Genomic DNA, 7,412 nt, shown 5'->3' with positions numbered 1-7,412 from the left:
CATTAATTGAATCGATGAAATAAAAGACATCAAATATACCGCAGTTGCATCTGAATTATTCATATCTTATATGAAAATGATCAATCAATTTTATGTAATTTATGAATGATCGATGTATCGCTGCTTCACCATACAAAAGTCGGATTCCGAAGCATAGTCAACATCGATTCATCCAAATAGTACACAACATGATGCAAAAATTTAATTTATTATTATTATTATTTAATTTATTATGTGGTTTAATCGAATTAATACATAAAATACAAAAATTAACAACTATCCGATCATGGTTTCATAAGTGGTTGTGATACCACTGAAGGGAAATCGTGAAACAAGGCACAGCGAAAAAAAAACCTTTCGTTGATCCTTACAAATGAGCATGATTAGTGATAGAAACAATTACCTCTTATGGTGATTAACAACTTTGGTGCAAATTTGGATGAATGATCACGAGTGTTGAATGAAGAACAACGCCTCTACTCAGTCCATACGAACAAAGTGTCTTAAATCTCAATACTAGTTGCTACTAATGAAGACTTTGAATAAGAGAGAGAAAGATAGAAATTACGGTCAGGATTTCACCAACCGATTTTCATCAACTAAGAAAGCTTATACAAAAAGGATTGTATTTATAGAACCACTTGTGTGGGATGCAAGCTAAAAAGGCTAACTCAAGTGCACCATATACGATGTTCCATATTTCACTTAAGTACACCGTACCTTACAGTGTTCCATAATTTTCTCAAGTACAGCGTACCTTACAATGTTCCTTATTTATTCTATCTTTCATCAATTCGTCCTTATCCGTGTGACCCTGTAGGTTATAGTAACCTTGGCAATTATATTGAATCATACATTTAATATAATAAACAGTAAGTAGTATCTAGCAACACATCACTGCTACCCAAGTCATGAAAATGTCACGTGATCGAAAAAACCTTTTCCTGATAATATTAGTGTGTACAATTACCTTTTTTCCCTCATGTCTATATTGAACACAAGACATAGACTGTGTCACTCATGTCCAGTTCAATATTGAGCCCTTATACATTTATCTTGTTACGCATGATGGAAAAATTCCATCTAGGCCATTCATATCCCTTAGCATACTTTGCGGAGTATCCATCAACTGTATTTATGTTCATCCATTTACGAATAATGTTTGATCAATAATAAAGTACTTGACTCCACATCTAGGGTCCATAGTGGTTTCAGATCGAATGGTGATATACACCATTATCACAATAAGAATAACTTATGACACTTTGCATAACTTTCTATGTAGTATTCTCATAGCGGGTCAATCCAGTATAAATATTACTCCTAATATTCATACATATGTGAAGACTTGATAACTCTTTATCCATGATCTATGAGATGTGATCATCAGTCTATCCATATAATAGTCACAATGCTTTAATGTTATCTCACTTCACAATAAAGTTCGACAATGGATACTTTAAGAATAATGTCTTTATGTTTAATGAAATATAATGATTAAGTCACACTTATCATTTCATTAAACAAACTAGCTATTCTAGGGACTTTATCATTTTGGAAAAACAAACATAATAAAGAAATGTCTTCTTACTTATTAATAAATAGTTCGATACAAGTACCAAAATTATTAACCTCTAGGGCTTACACCAACATGCCTCCAAGTCAAACTCAAGCCCTAGGTGTTTGCCGATTTAGGGAATATCCCCCACCGGAATACCTCTAGTGGACGCTCGAGACACCCGCCCCAAATAGTCACGAAGGAAGTAGTATTATCTAACTCATTTTTAACCATGACATGCATAAAAATAGCTTCTTTTGGATAGCCACGCCGATGGTGTCACCCCAACCGAACTGGGTGTGTGCAAGGGCTTTTTTGACATACCTAAAGCAAGGGTTTTGTATCCTATAGGCTTTCACTCCAGCGGCGGTATAATTCCGATCGCTAGTGATTTGCACCCAAAAATTTGCGACAGGAAAATCATTTGGGACATCTATGGACCCTTCAGTAGGAAATTTGAGAATGTTATCTAATTAATCTACAGTCAGCTCATGGTTTGTGTTAATTTAGCAAAATCACGGTGTACCATAATAGTACCTCACATCCTCTACCTACCTTTTCAACAACTTAAATTCTAATGAGCACAAAAATTCTAAAGTGATATGCTTGTAAGTGGGGCTTTCCCTCTGCATAAACTCCATCAGTCTAATATAATTAAATATTCTATCTATTTTAGATTTTAATCCTATTGCATAAAGAGTGTTATCGCAAACATACCTTGTCGGAGTTAGCTTTCGCCAGATCAGGACTGAGTACCTTTTGGCGTGGTCTTCATTGTAAAAAACAATTTGTCATACCCCGATTTTGACCCTGGAAATTTTCCATTTTTTTCTTTTATTTTTGCATTTTTGCATACATTCATCGGTATAAAATGGATTTTAATCACTTGACTTTTGTAATTTTTCAATATTTGATTTTAATTTCAAATCAAGTTTAAAGCCAAATTTCAATTTAATTTTAATTGTTATCTTTACTAATGATTCAAATCTCTAATTGATTTTAATTTTCAAATAGATGTTAGAATTGATGTCAAAAGTAATTTTAACAAATTATTGGATTAATTTGATTTTGATTGGGTTTTCTACTGATTTTTTATTATTATTTAAATTGATATTTAAATTAGTCTTGGATTATTTCTAAAAAAAATCCATTTTTATATCCATAGTACATTTCAAAATCAAAATAGCATTACAACATTTTCATAAATAATAAAAAAATCATGTTCCAAATTGCATTTCTCAACATTTTCATGCAAGTTCATCCTATTACATAAATCCTACAAATACAATCTTAATGAATAATCAAAATTCCATCAAGAATCTAAATTCCAGCATCCCAATAATTCACTCCAAAAAAGAGTTCTACAACACATGATAACAAATCAATATCATAACAGAAGGTTTTCAACATCGCTTTCCAGTTCCTAATAGAACCTTCACAAAAAAGAAGGAAAATTGATCAACTTGTTATAGTTTACTAGAATCAAGAATGACCAATTATGCTGACCAATCAATTTTGTTTACAAAGTGACAAAGTTAACAAATAATAAGGGAGGAGCAGTTCATGCTCATAGCCACGGATTTACACATCAGTTGCATATGAAAGTATTGTTGTTGCTGCTGAAGGTAGTTTCTACTAGTTACTTGAACTCGTGAGTTTGAAGGATTTTGCTGTTCACATCGGCGGAAGACTCCTTTGTATCCATGTTATACAAATCCTCTCTGCCCAGGCTGGTTCAAGCCACCTGTTTTTGTTTCCTTGCAACCACTCGGTCTTCAGTTCCTGCATGACAGATAGTTCGACGGTTAGATCTGAGTGTGCTCTCCGGTACCAAATATGCTCAAATAGATTTAAGGCATGTGATAAATTTGAAGCTTTATGGTGCAGATGTCATAGTTACTAACTAGTTTTCAACCAACATTGATGCCGAATTAGAATGCGGTTAGAAATTTACCTGAGATGCCAGAGCTTAAGATGCTGTAGCATGTAGTCATCACAGCTATGTTGACAAAGGAACTGTAACCTGTGGTATTTGCAGTTCAAACCTGAAGCATGTTTCCTTGAAACTAATGGTTGAAGCTACTGAAAGAAAACTTTGGAATAAGGAGATATCTGCTAGAAGGAGAGCCTTGAGAAGTTGATGGAAATATATCAAACTTACCATAAGAATCCTGCAGAATTTTTGATTAGTCACCTCTCATTCGAAGTGTTTCAGACAGTAGGCCAAATCGCAAAGACAAGAGGTTGGTAAGGATAGCCTCTCAGCCCCAGATTCTAGGCTCTAGGTTGGTGAAGATCTTAGAGGCCCCACAGTTTATGTACCTGCCAAGATGAATGCACTGGTTGTAACACATGGAGAAATCCCTCACAAAAGAGAACATATCAAATTTCATTGAAATTCAAAGCTCATAAAAAGGGAAAAATTGCGGTGTACACTGTAATTATCGTTGCATACCGTTGTTAACTTGAAGACTTCTTCTCGCGATATTACTTTACAAAGGTCTTCACCAAGTTTATTTGCAATTTAAGGAGCATCATTAGCAATGTTTTACTTGCAGCAACACCGCCTGCCACTGTTGCACCTACTGCAGTAGCATTTTAACCCGACAATCACAATCCAAACTCTTTGACCAATACCTTTCCACAAAACCAACGGTTCCAAACGGTTATGACTTGTTTTCTGCAACAAATAACAAACTGCCTGCACAATGTTAACCACAACGGTATCAGTAACAAGCAAGCAATTCTTCAACAGAGAGCTTTAGGTAGAGAACTTGGTTTAGCGTTTGATCTGATAAATACTACTCGGTTACTATCCATTATCAGATTAGACAAAGGAAGGGATTGGCCATGTCAAGATAAGATGCAAGGGAAGGGATTCTGTACCTGATGATGAATCTGTACAAAAGCTTTGCAACGAGGTTCTGAACTTTTGCTCCCAGAGGCCAGACACAAAGAAATATATACTCGTACACTGCATTCCCAATCATATTACACAAGAAATAAATGAGAAAGAATAAGAAAAACAAAAACATAAAGTTGATTTCGAGATAATAACCATTGAATTTGATGGCAAACGCATTAAGTTGCAAACCTGGGATACAGCCGGCCTAGAGAGATTCAGAACTATTACTACAGCTTATTACCGTGGAGCCATGGACACCTTGCCGGTTAATGATGCCCTGAAAGTGAATGACAAGAGTCCAAATGCATTATCTATGCTGTTTGAGCTGGAATTGAAAAATGACGAGTGGGTGAAGGCAAAAGAAACTCTCCAGGCAACTAGCGATGCCACTGATAGGAAAGATTCATATGTTACACTTTCACTAAGAAAACCAGAATTACTTTGCTGCAGTTTGCAATAAAAAAGAGAAATCCAAAGCTAGAAGCGACTCATTTGGAAAAGGACAAAGATGGTTACCGGAAGTGGTTGGCTGGTGACTTGGCCTCAGGAGCACGAATCTAAACCGTAGCCACCGGTGTTCATCGCTGAAGCATCAACCGCCTGCATTTTCGACCAAGTCAAGCTATCTGCAACCAGTACACCTTGAACCTCAACCTGCTTCATCAAACAGATGTTCAAAATTTTCACTGCGGTAAAAGTTGAAATAATCAGTCAAAGCAGTAAAATCCGAAATACCCAAAATGGAGTCAAGACGAAACAGAGGAAGAAAAAGCAAGAGCGCAGATTACCTTTCCCAATTTGTATCATCAAACGGGCTAAAAGCACTTCTGAGCATCCGAAAAAGCGCTTCTGAGCTTTCTCCTTTGAGCCTTTACACACCAACTGAAACCCTAATGCGCAAGGATAAAAGGAAGCGAGTGAGAGGGAGAAAGGGGACGGCGGAGGCGATTCAAAAAAACCCTAGTCACAACGAAAAATTGAAAAAAGGAGTTAACGGACAAACCGAAAAGGCCCGAAATCTTCCTCCGCGGATCCTTCACCGTCAGCCACGACACCCTTCCAAACTCCATCATCACCGTCATTACCGCTACCGGAGGTGAGTGTTTTTTTTAAGTCTTTCTGGAGCATTCATTTGAGAGCAAGAGGATTGAGGGGTTTTTGGTGAGAAGAGGAAATTGAGAGCGAGTTCGAGGCGGAGAGTGGAGAGCGATGCAGAGGGAGTGAGATTGGGAGGAAAGGATTCACGAGCTAGAAGAGGAAGTCTGTTTTTCTTTTCTTTTTTAATTTTCTTTCCCTAATTTATTTTAGATAGGATAGTTATTTAGATTAGAAATTTTTAAATAATATTAGTTTAGATTTTTTTTAAATAATATTAGTTTAGATTTTTTTTAAATAATTTTTAGTTTAGTTTTTTTTAAATAATTTTAGTTTAGATCTTTTTTAAATAATGTTAGTTTAGATCTTTTTTAAAATAATATTAGTTTAGATTTTGTAGGATATATTTAAAAATTTAAATTAGATTTAGGTTTAGAGTAAAATACTAATTAATTAGGTTTTCTTTTATTTTGTTTAATTAGGTTTAATTAGGGTAGTCAAATAGTTTCCTATTTATTAGTTTTTTTAGTTTTATTTATTTTTTTAATTTATTTTAGTTTATATATTTAAGTTAGCATTAAAATATCAATTAGTTGTTAAGTGGCCTGGTGGAGAGGAGTGGTGTTTAGGTCTTTAGTGTAGTGGGTTCAATACTCGTAGGCGTAGTTTTTCTTTCTTTTAATATTTCTTTTATATTTATGCTTTACTATTTCATTTTTTTATTATTATTCTTTGTTTAATACTATGATTTGTTTTTTTCTTTTAATTGCATCATGCATTCGAAACCATTTTTTTTAACTTATAAAAATCATATTTTCTCGATTTAATATCGAGCCCCTTTTTTCAAACCCTTGTAAGTCGATTGCTTTTTTAAGCATCGCCGCCAACCTCACATAGCTTACTCTTGGGCTTTCTTACAATGAGCCGGTTCTCTTGCACTTACACTCATGCATTATTCGTTTGGTTCCGATTTTATTTATTTCATGATTGTTTAATCCCCATTTGACAAATGTACCCCACTCCCCCAATGTGTAATAATTTTGTACTTTTTATTTCTTTTATTGTTTGGTCGTTTAATTAGCTACTAACTCAAGATTAAAATCAACAAATTTCAAAAATACAAAAAAATATGACTCGATCCAACGTCGAGCTTTTTCTCAATAAACGAACCAACTCATTTCTCCTTCCTATTCCATCCCATTTCAAAACCTCCTCAAATGCTTGATCCAACGTCAAGCCATTTTTCATAATAAAAACTCAAAAAATATTAATTCATATTCAAGACTTTTTCAATAAAGATGGAAATGGAACATGATGTATATCATGCACTCCTGAGGTTAAGATTCGAGACGTATGCCTCGCCAATCTTAACTCTCGCCATCATCTAAAATCGTCAACGTGGTTTCGTCAAACCTTTTTCTCAATCAAATCTAAGATACTTAAATCTTATTTAAGACTCTTTCAATAAAGGTGGAAATGGAACATGGTGTATACCATGCACTCCTGAGGTTAAGATTCGAGACGTATGCCTCGCCAATCTCAACTCTCGCCATCGTCTAAAATTTGTTAATGCGGTTTCTTCAAACCCTTTCTCAATCAAACTCCAAAAATACCTAATTCCTATCTTAACCTCTTTCAATAAAGATGGAAATGGAACATGGTGTATACCGTGCACTCCTGAGGCTAGGATTCGAGATGTATATCTCGCTCATCCAAGTTCTCGCCATCACTCAAAATACATCCAACCGATCAAACTCTTTTCTCGCCGCCGTGCGATTAATCAAAGAACCTTTTTCATAAATGGAAGATATATTGTCTTAAGGTGATTCAAAACAATGTTTCGGCCACGATTGT

General features: G+C 35.0%; 1 long non-coding RNA gene across 4 annotated transcripts; it reads right to left on the bottom strand.

Moving 5' to 3' along the window:
• Nucleotides 1-2,762: 2,762 nt before the first annotated feature.
• On the bottom strand, nt 2,763-5,748 carry LOC127115890 (uncharacterized). Of its 4 annotated transcripts, none has more exons than XR_007800912.1 (9): nt 5,467-5,748; nt 5,252-5,353; nt 4,980-5,149; nt 4,653-4,852; nt 4,445-4,532; nt 4,014-4,259; nt 3,720-3,880; nt 3,513-3,640; nt 2,763-3,340 (listed from the first exon to the last, which is right to left on the bottom strand). It is a non-coding gene; the product is annotated as an uncharacterized LOC127115890 (long non-coding RNA). The 4 variants fall into 4 exon arrangements; XR_007800910.1 differs by having other exon boundaries at nt 4,653-4,740; XR_007800911.1 differs by having other exon boundaries at nt 3,513-3,637; nt 4,653-4,740.
• Between the last annotated feature and the right edge of the window lie 1,664 nt (nt 5,749-7,412).

The sequence above is a fragment of the Lathyrus oleraceus genome, chromosome 1 (assembly GCF_024323335.1).
Source record: "Lathyrus oleraceus cultivar Zhongwan6 chromosome 1, CAAS_Psat_ZW6_1.0, whole genome shotgun sequence".
NCBI lineage: Eukaryota > Viridiplantae > Streptophyta > Magnoliopsida > Fabales > Fabaceae > Lathyrus > Lathyrus oleraceus.
Note: the sequence above shows the minus strand (reverse complement) of the source record. Positions and strands in the feature narration are given on the sequence as shown.